Consider the following 11,574-nt stretch of genomic DNA (forward strand, 5'->3'; position numbering starts at 1 on the left):
AGATTTCCTAGTTTTCTGAGTTGTGGAACAAGACCATTGCACAGACAGCAGCCAACAGTGTACTTACTAGGTTTGATCACAACAGACTTGATTTCAACTGTTCTTTTTCCAAGTCACTCTCTGCTGCCATTAAGAATGGCATTCTTCCTAAGAATAGGAAGAATGAATAAATGGAAAACAAACTGAATAAAAGCTAGAGATAGAAGCACAACTACTAGATTGGGATTTCTGGTTTTCTTTCCAGGATCTGCCTCTCTTTTAGGTTTTTTTTTTGAATACTCAGAATTAATATTGAATGCCCTGGGATTCATGTACTACAGCAGCTCAGGATACCAAAGCACTTACTGTTTATCAGAGACTTAGTTCAAAATCTGTTGCTCATATCTTTACTTAGAACAAACAGGAAGTGTCATTCTCTGTGCTAGTAATTAAATGGTGTAAGCAGAGATCCACTTTTCCAGCTGCTTGGGCCACAGAATACAAAACAGCTTCAGTTTATACATGCTCCTAGAACGTTGTATTATCTGCTATCGTGCATTTGAATTGCTTATTTGGTGTATGAGTCAAGCACACACAAACTGTAGTCCTTAGCAATGCCATAGATATATTTTACACAATGACAGTATGACTGAGGCTGGAATGAGTCTTTGGAGTACATCTTGTCCATTGGGCTCCTGCTGAAGCAGACCACCAAATCTGGTTGTCTGGGACCCATTGGTCCATTGGTCTCCCATCATCCAGTGAGATGCTCTTCATAGAAAGCTGTCAGATTTGTTAGATATTATTTCCTCTTGTGAATTTATTCTGACTAATCCAAACACCATCTTAAAATAACTGGAAGTTATTTTTAGGGTTATTTTCTCCATCACATTCCCCAAAGTCAAGGTGAGACTGATATGGTCCAGTTCCCTGAATCCTCTTTCTTTGTTATTCGTAGAGATAGGGATGACATGTTTTCATGACATAGTACAGAAACCTTGGCCAAACACCACAACCTTTTAAAGATAATTGAAGCAGGTTTGCAATGACACCAAACAGCTTCCTCAGTACTTTTAGAGTGCACTGCATGGCCTTGTCTGTGTTATACAACACCTCTTGGAATGCCATGGAAGGATATTTTGTGTCACTCAGACAATGGATGTCATGCATACTACACCTCAGCTCGTCCTTTGGTGGTTTATAGACATCCTCTTACAGTGAATTTCATAGTGGTTTGTCAGCTCTATTCCAAGCATACCATCGTTTTCACTGCACAGCAACATTCATGGTTACCATTCTCTGGGCATGTGTTGCTTCTCAGTTTACACAGTGATACATAAACTTTGGGGTTTTCCTTCTAATTCCTTGGACAAGGAGAGTGAACAGGTTGCAGCTAAAATTTGCCAGCACTTTTTTATCAGCATTCAAGCAAATCCAGCATCATGATGAAGTGGGCAACAGCCTTTTAAAATGCTGAGAGTTTGTGAGGCTCTGAATATTCTGAGGAAAAGGACCTAGTACATAACTGAACACTGGAATACACCTTATATTTCCTAGCACCACATAACTTTACTCTTGCCACTCATCACACTGGCAAGTACAATAAAACTAATTCAAATCAGTGCACAGTTAGGGAACAGGCTATTAGATTCAGAAACAGATCGCAAATCCCGCAATAACAGAATGCCTCTCCTTGGTGTAGACACAGGTTGTTTCCCGTGTTTTATCCAGATGACAGACTGTGAAGTCATGCTGACTACTCTTACAATTCAGCCAGCCAGCAGACACAGGTCCAACTCCCAGGGAAGCCAATCACTCCAAGGCCCATTTTCTGCACAGCAATTTTTACTTGCCACCAAGCTCTTCATTATTTCCTCTGTGAGGAGAGATGTACATTCTCAAGTATCCTGCAATGTAAACTTTGATGATCAGACAAAGATACTGGCTTCTAGCATTAATAGTGTCAATTCTTTGCTCAATTTAGAGGACAGTGATGTTCTCAGATTAGTCAGTCCCCATGACAGCTCCTAAATGTGCTGGGTTTTGTGATAGCACTGCTTAAACATAATAATGGTTTTCTACTTGTGGCAAGATGTTTGCTGAGAAATTGTAATAAAAAGAAATGTCCCTTTTTACCTTTCAGTAAATAAGTACTGAACTAAAGAGACAAATACTGGCCTGATTTGTACCTGCGTAACTCTGCCACATCCAAGCCACAGTGGATTGAAGTGCAGGGCACTGCAAAAGAATCTGGGCTAAAATAATCTGTAAATGAAGTATTCCACCTACCATGTGTGGTTGCATAATTTCTGTGCAAACATAGTGTGTGTGCAAGGAAACTATAGGTATATTCTTAGACAAGGAGCTGCAGAATGTGTTTGTTGTGTTGCTTTATATCTTTCTCATTTTGATGGTGGCTCACCTCCTTGTTGGCATTCATTATGCCATTGTTTAACACCTTGGAACGCCTTGCTGCTCTCTAATCTTATAAGTAGTTATTTGATAAATATTACAAATGTTGTTAATGGACTTGTTTTATAACACCTTTCTTTTCTGCTGGATCAAAGCAACAGAAAGAGCAGTTCATTTACAGAGATGAGGGGAAAAAGACGACAAAAGAAAACTGAAAAAAAACCCACTAGAAAACCCTGACTTGGTTGGATATATCAACAAAACTAAACTGATGATTTAGCTTGTTTACTATGTGGAAATTAGCAATAGCCTTCTCATTTGTTAGCTGTTATATACATGTGAATATTTTAAATTAATTTGGGAGAACTGTGCATAAGCACAACATGAGAAACTCCTAATTTCTCTCCTGGAGACAACATGCAACATTAGAAGCATTGCGCAGACAGGTAGAGCATGCCAAACAACTAGCAAATACAGAAGGCAGAGCTGATGATGGGATGGAAATCTGTACTACACCTTCTATGTCTGGCTCCCCATGTGCACTGGATTCCTTTTAGTTTACTTACACAGAAATCTAGATTCTTTGTTTTGTACCTTTAAGACATCTGGCAAAAAACACACTAGTGAGTTCCTAGGTGAAACAAGGACAATTCAGGAAGGGAAGAAGAGGAGAAAGACACTGTCCTATGCTTTTTGCATTTTAAAGTTAAAAATTACACAGGAAGTTTTAAAACATGAATGAGAGCTGTATAGCTATATTTATGTTAAAATGTAGAATTTTTAAAATCAAAACCACACACATCTATAAATTTCCCATATAAACATAAAATAAATATTTACTTTCCATTTGCCAGCTTTTATTTTTTTATTTTTTTGCCAGCTTTGCCGTCTCTGTTCGTATACCTGCTTTTTTCAGTCTGTCATCCTAGGTTTTTTAACATTCCCCAATGAGCTCATGTTCTCCATAAGTGCTTATTATCAGAGCAAAGTGCATGTTGCAATCCAGATAATTAACTTCAACATTGTGTTGCTTTTTTGTTATACATCTTAGACATGTATATTTATAATGCAATGAAACCTCAAGCTGAGGTCACTGGACGGAAGAAGTATTTATTTGTCTCAAGAGTTCGAATGGAAAACTATGTTCTTGGCATTAGTTATCATGTGATAAATTTGGGGATGTGTCCAGAAGGGATTACATCCTGAGTTCTGCTCCCGCCTGACAACAGACATGTATGATGTTGAGTAAATCACTTTTCTGCCAGAGTTTCCCTTCACCAATAGACAGCTGGTAATGTTCCATCCTAGCTGGTTTTGCAGCCACCAACATCGTCAATAGAAAGCTCCAAAAACAACATTGGCATCAATAGCAGGCTGCTCTTTGACATTCATGATATTTTTTAAGTTTTGAAATGAGAGAGTAAAAACACTACATAAATATTCACAATCGTGTTGGTGCCCAGATAGGAACACCACCATTCCCAGGCTTTGGATCATACTCCTTCCCAAGATTCATGGTGAAAGCTGCAAGAGTCTGCATGAGGTTGCCAACTGCTTAACCAATCTGGTTGCCTTCTATGATAAAATGTCTGAATTTGTGGATGCAAGGGCATCACCTTGACTTTTGCAAAGCTTTTAATACTATCTCACAGTATTCTTATATCCAAGGTGAGATACCACAGTTTGGATGAGTGGAAAACTAGACAGATAAAAAATTGGTTGGATGGTCAAGCTTAGATAATAGTATTAATAGTACCTCAGTGGTTTATGCAGCAGAAACTTTACAAAATTCAGCAGGGATAAATGTCAAGTCCCTCACCTGGGAAGGAAGAACCCTGAACAATACAGGCACAGTGGTGGGAAGAAGCTCTGTGTAAAATGATTTGAGGGCCTTGGTGGACATAAGACAGGAGCACAGACTGTCTGCAAAGAAGGCCAACAGCATCCTGTGTTGTAGCAGCCACAGAACGAGAGGAGACAATCCCTCTCTGATCACCATTTGTTAGGCCCCACTCCATCCAGTCTGGGGATCCACAGTGCAGGAAAGCAGTGGATAAACTAGAGTGACTCCAGCAAGTGCATTAAAATACTTGAGCACTGGAGCTCTTGCCCTGTTAGGAGAGGCTGAGGAAACTGGGTTTATTCAGCATGGGGAAAGGAGGGCTACATGTGACCCTCTGGTAGCTATGCAGCTAGTGAAGACAGCAGCCTTCTGGTTCCTATCAGGGGGCTGTCAAGAAGATGGAGTCAGGCTCTTCTCAGTGCTGCAGGGTGGGAGGGCAGGAGTCAATTGTCATGGTCTTGAAACAAGATTGCCGATCAGTGATGCTTTTCTCCCCAAAGACAGGCTGTCCATAGGGCTGTGCAGCTCCCAGCCTGGCAGGCTGTCGAGACCTGAGGGAGTGAAGCCTGGACAGACAGCTCGGACCTTCCAGCTGACCTGCCCTGCGCAGGCAGCCGGACCAGAGCACTCGGCCGCCCGAGGTCCGCTGCCGGTCCTGCATCCTGCAGCATCCCAGCGGGACCGAAGGGGTGCACAGAGCACTCCAGGATGCAAGCTGCTGAGCCGGGACCGGCTGATACGGCCGGACCGGGTGCCAGGGATCAAGTTTAACACTCTCCCCTGCACTTTTAAAAAGTTGGAGCCTCCGCTGATCTCTCGGTACCCTTATCTCGGGCTCCTCAGCCTCCGCGGCAGCGCCTTGAATTATTCATTGCTATCGACAATCCCAGAAATTGCCGTCCCCTCATCCGCGGCGCGCTGCAGCGCCCTGGTAGCAATGACCGCGGGCGGGGCAGGAGCGGCGACCTCGCCGGGGCCGCCCCTCGGCGCCGGGCCCGGCCGCGCACCGGGGGCGCCGTGGCGGCGGCCGCCCGCCAGGGGGCGCTGCCGGCTCGGCGTTGGCGGCTCGGGCGGGCGGGCGGCCCGGGCCGGGCGGGCTGCCTGGGGCTGCTGCCTGTCGGCGCGGGCCTTGCCTCGGCGAGCCGCTGTGGGTGGAGCTCACGGGCTCTCCCCTCGCTTTGCCTTGCCTCGTCCCCGCTTTTCCCAGCAGGGGCGAAGGCCCCGTTCCCAGCGCCAGGGGCGGTTTGGGTCTCCGAAGCAGAGGGGAGTGGTGCGTGCCCTGGGAACGCGGCACTGTGGCTGCCCCCGCAGCAGCAGCGTGGCTTGGGCGGGAGAGGGATGCCGGTGAGGAGGCTGCAAGGCCTTGGTTCTGCTGTGCCCGGAGCAGAGCGCCCACGCTTACTGGGAGAGCGCGGCTGAGGAGCCCATCCGCACTGGCACAGCTAAAGCCGCCCTGGGAGCCTTTTCTGGCCGCTTCTCCCCTACCTAACACAATTGTTCAGTGTAGGCTGATGCTCCGACAGCTCCAGTGGGTAAACTCTCCCAACAGCCACGGGGATCCAAGCCCTCTCCTGTTTACCTACTGGAAAGGAGAACTCGCACAATGATACCAGTGAGTGAATGCCAAATCAAGTTTTAAGCATTAGCTAAAATTGCCCTAGTGCATTCTCTGCTCCAGTCATTATGCTGTGTGTTTGCTGTAGAAATAAGGTACAGAAAGAGCAAGAAAGGGAACTGTGACAGGCACAGTATATTTGCAGGTGCGCTTCAAAACACAACACTGTTGTTCTCCATTGCAGTCAGAATTCCCATTGCAGTGGGAAGTACAACTGTTCTGAACCCTCCAGTCTGAGTTATCTGTTAGTTTAAGCCATCTGAATGAAAAATATTTATGGTAGTGAAAAATCTCTGATCTGCTTAAATTCTTCCAAATTTAGGTTTGGCGTTGAGTCATCATTTTTCCCTGTCAAATGGTTTTATGAATTCACCCAAATAATGAGATGTCACTTGCCTAGATACATTAATAATTAGAAGGATTTATTGTAGCAGGCATCATGGGAAAGTGTAACTTTCCCATTAGATGTCCTTAATTAGAAAAGAATGTGTCAGATTTCAGATCAACGTAGGGGAACTACAACTATCCATTAAAGAGAGAAGGACAAATAATGTAAGTGACAGCTCTTGCAGATGTACAAAAATTTAAATACTTTATAAATTAAGGGGATTGAAAGTGCTCATTTTCATCTCTAAAGCTCTGTGACCTGTCTTCATCATCAGAAGGGTGCAGTCTCCAAACTGAATTAAACAACATAAAGAGCAAGTGCTCTATATAATTGTGACAATAGAATATTTGTGTAATCATCAGTTATTCCTTTTCCTGACTTTCAGCAATGGCTCCTTAAGGTGGGCCAGACTGCTCTGGAAAGTGCTTGATTATGCTAATATAAAAATTTTATTGTGACAATGGCATCTCTTGAACCACAGGAGCTGTAGCTAATACACTCGTTCAGTTGGTGGCAAGATGTGGGATAAAGAAGTGGTCTGACTGGCTTTAAGATAAAATTGGAGAGCTGTTAGGTAATTCTAACATGTGGGAGGCATTACTGTAAATCCGAGCAGAATGAGGTGCCTAACTACTTGGGCATGTGCAAGGAGTTAATTTAAGTACCCATCTTTTGTGTCTTCCATTTGGCTCTAGGTAATTCTTCACAGACCCAGGCCAAGGGTTTTACTGGGTGTTACACAGAAGCTAGAAACTAAGTCTTACAATGCTTACATTTACTTAGAGTAATGAGCGAAACCAGTTTATACTCATATTTCTGCTCGGTGCTTGGTTAACGTTCAGGCATGTATTTTATTTATACAGTCTTAAAATCATGCCATGAATGATGTCAGAGTAAGGGTAATTTAAGAAACAGGAACATGTGTCTGCAGTTTGTTTCAGCTTGCAAAGAAATGATGTTCCGAGATGGGGAGACTTAAAATTTTGCACTATAAGTAAACTACTGCATCTGGGAAATTTGATCGACTAATCCTATGTCAATTACACCTGAAAGTTACTACAAGCTGGTTTCTGTGGCCTACAGTTTTTGCTACAGCTTTTCTGCAGCCTCTGTGAAATCAGTAACACTGGACCAGTGCCCAACTGATAGGTGGCCACCAAGTTATCAGCTTGTTTTCTGTTCTTGATAAGTGTTTCATTAGAGATGATTTTGGGAGGAAAGGTGGATTTGTTGCTTACTGAGAAAGGAAATCCTCTAACACGGAGGCTGAGCCACACAAACAGTGCCATTTTAAATAAGCCTTTCAGTTTTACCATTTTGTGTTGTATTTTGCTTGAAAAATATGTTTCTGTTCTTTTATGAGCTTTTAGCTGAAGAAGAATCACAAACATTAGGTTTGGATTTAGAAAAGATATCTCTAATTTACCTGGAGGAGATAGGTGCCCAAAATATATGTAGTTCTGTGGGATTGAAAATGTGCATGTTTAAAACAAAGTTCAGGTAGGACATTAAAGACATGACTTAAATACTCTTTTGAAGTACTGTGTGGAAGTCTTCTCTTTTCTAAATTCAACCCTTATCACATATTAAATGCTAAGAGTGCTAGGGAGGACAGGGCATATTCCAAAGGGATGCATAAAAAGCACCCTCCATAAGTTATTAGCATCCAGCATTTGTGTTTTAATGGGCTGAAATGAGAAATTTTGTAAACTAATTTGAACTACAGTGTTTTACTCAAGCAAGGTGTATCAAACATCAATCAACTATTGAAAGTTTGTTTGTGAGATACTTCTCTAAGAATCTTTCATTGCAAATCTCACACTTGAAAACTCAGCAGTAGATCTTGACAAGATTCACATATGAATGCCCAAGAGATAAGTGGTGAGCTGTTTCACTGAGGAACGTGGTATATATATTCTACTTTTGAAGGCAGGACTAAACAAAGCTCACCTGCTCATTAAAAGGTACTGAAACCTGACTGTTTTACAGACTGTTTTGTAAATGAGAGTTCCTGAAACACACCTTTATTTTCAAACTTTCTCTGAAAGACCTCTGGGGATAAGCAAGGTTTGGTATAACAAAGAAAACATTTTATTCAGCTTTAGGAGCTGGAATGTCTGCCTCAGGAGAGTATTACCTGTGCTGCCCACACATCACACCATCAATAGAGTTGGCTATTCTTGTAGTAGTGGTAGTAGTATTTTTAGCTTTAAATTAAAATCTGCCTGAAGTCACAGATGAGTCCTCAGCACACTGCTCTCTAAGGATGCAAATCTAAATTGAAACTTTCCTTAAAAAGCCTATTTAAAGGTTAACTGTCCACTTGGAATGAGTGAAGCACCTTCGACTTGAGGAAAACTAAAGGGTTGCAGATGTTTGGGCAAGTTATACCAGAGAAAGAGACAAAGAAAGAGATTGAAGCCAGATCATTGCCCATTTATTTCTTTGGCAAGCAAGGGTCTTCATGTATCTGAATACAATAACATTAGGGCTTTTGCATCTTGAGAATCTCTGTCACATGAATTCAGGTTGGTGAATCAGCATAGCTGTTCACTTTCCATGTGCTAAAATACATGCCTGACTTAAAAGCAATGTATTGATCAGATTATACAGTGAAGAAGTTACCCAGACTACATGGATGATTTGAACTTTGGTTGTTCAGACATCTTAAGGTAACCAAATATACAGACAGATATTTCAGGAGATATGAAATTTACCTGGTACCCCTTGAAGTAAAACTATTTTTGGTGGTATACCCTGTACAACAATCATGAATAATTATTTATGTCATTACTTATAGGAAGCAATGTATGCTCATAGTCAAAATACATGCTTAGACACAAAACATATTCCTGTTTACTGGACTTTCAGGACCTTGTTTAATATGAACAACTGTAGTGTACAGAACTCTGCCTAGGGAATGGACTGTGAGCCAGCTGAGTGCTCTTGGGTATCAGTTACTGGGTACTGGGAGATGTTGTAGTAGGTGTAAACTACAGGAAGAACAAATGGAAAAGACCTTCTGTAGACAGAGCTGTGGTTCTCCTGGCGAAACTTCACACATCTGATATCTTCCAAAGGAACAACACAGATATATGCAATCCTGGAGGTTCCTGGACAGTATCTCCTGACGCAAATGATAGAGGACTGAGTGGAGATAGGTGTTCTGCTGGCCCTTATAATTACAAATGAGGAAAGTTGAGGACATGAAGGTTGAAATCAGTCTTGGCTTCAGTGGCCATGAGATAATGGAGTTCAGAATTCTGAGAAGAGTAAGTAGGGCTCATGACCTTGGACATCAGGACACTTGGGCCTTGCAGAGAGACTGTTCATGCAGCCTGCCATGGAATAAGGCCCTGAAAGGAAAAGGGGCCCAAGAAATCCTTGATATTCAAGGATTATGTTCTCCAAGGTCAAGAATAGTCTATTGCAACAAGCAGGAAGTCAGGTAAAAATAACAGGACAATTATATGACTTAACAAGGAGTTCCTGGCAAAACTCAAGCATAAAAAGGAGACACACTGTCTGAACATGCAGAAATTATGTTAGAAAAGCCAAAATCTGTCTAAAATTGAATTTAGGGGGATGTTAAAGTTGGCAAGAAGACTTCTCACAGAACAAAATTAACAGAAGACTAGAGAAAATACATGCCTGCTGCTGAATGGGGCAAGAGCCCTGGTGACGTATGATCTGGGAGAGGCTGAGTCACTGAATGCCATCTTCACCTCAGTCTTTTCCAGAAGGACCTTCCTTCAGAAATCTGAGGGCTGAGAGAGCAAGGAAGTCTTACCCTTGATGGAAGAGGTTCAAATTAGAAAATAATTCATGAAAGTACATGAAGGGGTCTGGTGGGATGCACCAATTAGAAATGAGGGAACTGGCATCTTTGAGAGGCTACCCTTGATAATCTTTGAATGACATAGTCACGAGGAGTGTCTGAAAGGCTGGAAGAAAGCAAGTGTCATTTTGTCTCCGGAAAGGGCAAGAAGAAGGACCCCAGGAACTACTGGCCAATTACAGCCTCACCTCAATTCCTTTGCATGTGTTGGAACAGATAATCCTGGAAACAATTTCCAGGCATATAAAGGACAAGTAATCACTTGACCACTTGATAACCTTCTATAATGAAATGACTGCTGTGGTAGATGAGGTAATGCATATTCTCTGCCTCAATTTCTGTAAGGTTTTTGACACTGACTCTCACAAGATTGTCATGCAGCAGGTGATGAAGTATAGGTTGGCTGAACAGAAAGTGAACTGGGATGAAAACTGGAGAGTCTGGCAAAGGACGACTAGGAGAATTTTTTCAGCACATAAAAATATTTCAAAGGGAAGGTAAAAAGAAGACAGAGCCAGGTGGTTGGGGTGTCTCTATCCTTGCAGATACTCAACAGTCATCTTAACATAGTAATTGGTAGCCAGTTTTAGGTGGCCCTCCTTGAGTAGGAGGGTTGAACCAGATGACCTTCAGAGGCCCCTTCCAACCTCAGCAAAGCTATGACTCAGTGAATTTACCGTGCTTTCATTTTGGGGATGAAGACAGATCAAATAAATCAATCAATCTAATCCATATTTGCAACCCAAAGACTTAATCACAAAGTATAAAAGGAAAGTGAGGAAAAGAGCTGCAGAAGGTCAAGATACTGCAACAAGTAGGGTTGTACTCTCTGACAACTAACAAGTAGTTTCATTTTTTCACTTTGGACTCATTTTGAGTCAGTAGAATGGCTGAAGAGTATCCAAAATGATGGAGAATGAAATAGCCACATGAAAGATACATTAATTTTTCTTTTATGGAAGGAGAATATTTCCAGTTTGTAAGAGAGGCCAGAGAGAAGAGACCTTCCTGGAAGGTCTTGGTGTTGCTTCAGGAGCTCTTACCTGTTCTAGAGAGTTGGGAGAGCCATTGCTGTAGGCACACAGTTTGTGGTAATTGGGAATGGGGTTGTGATGGAGGCCATCCCTAATGAGCTACAGCTGTGCAGGACAGGTGAGCAGTATGGAAGGTAATGAGACATGGGGGTGAGGTGCACTGACCAATCTCAAAAGGAAACAGAGGGTACACAGCTGTAAGGCATGTAAGATGAAGGGTATAAAAGGTTGGACTGAAGACCTACAAAGAACAGATATTTGAAGCTTTCTGTAGTGGTATGTTGCTACTCAGAATGGGTGGATGCTTGCCACTTTCTGAAATTGTGTGGTGATACTCTGTGTATTGTGGCTGTCTCAACTGTGACATATGCTGTGACACACTGCAGATCTTTTTCTGCTGCACTAACTCCTTACTGACCCAGGAGCTCCACATCAGGATTCTGGAGAAATCTGGAGGTGGAGCAG

Source organism: Lonchura striata, chromosome 1 (assembly GCF_046129695.1).
Source record: "Lonchura striata isolate bLonStr1 chromosome 1, bLonStr1.mat, whole genome shotgun sequence".
NCBI lineage: Eukaryota > Metazoa > Chordata > Aves > Passeriformes > Estrildidae > Lonchura > Lonchura striata.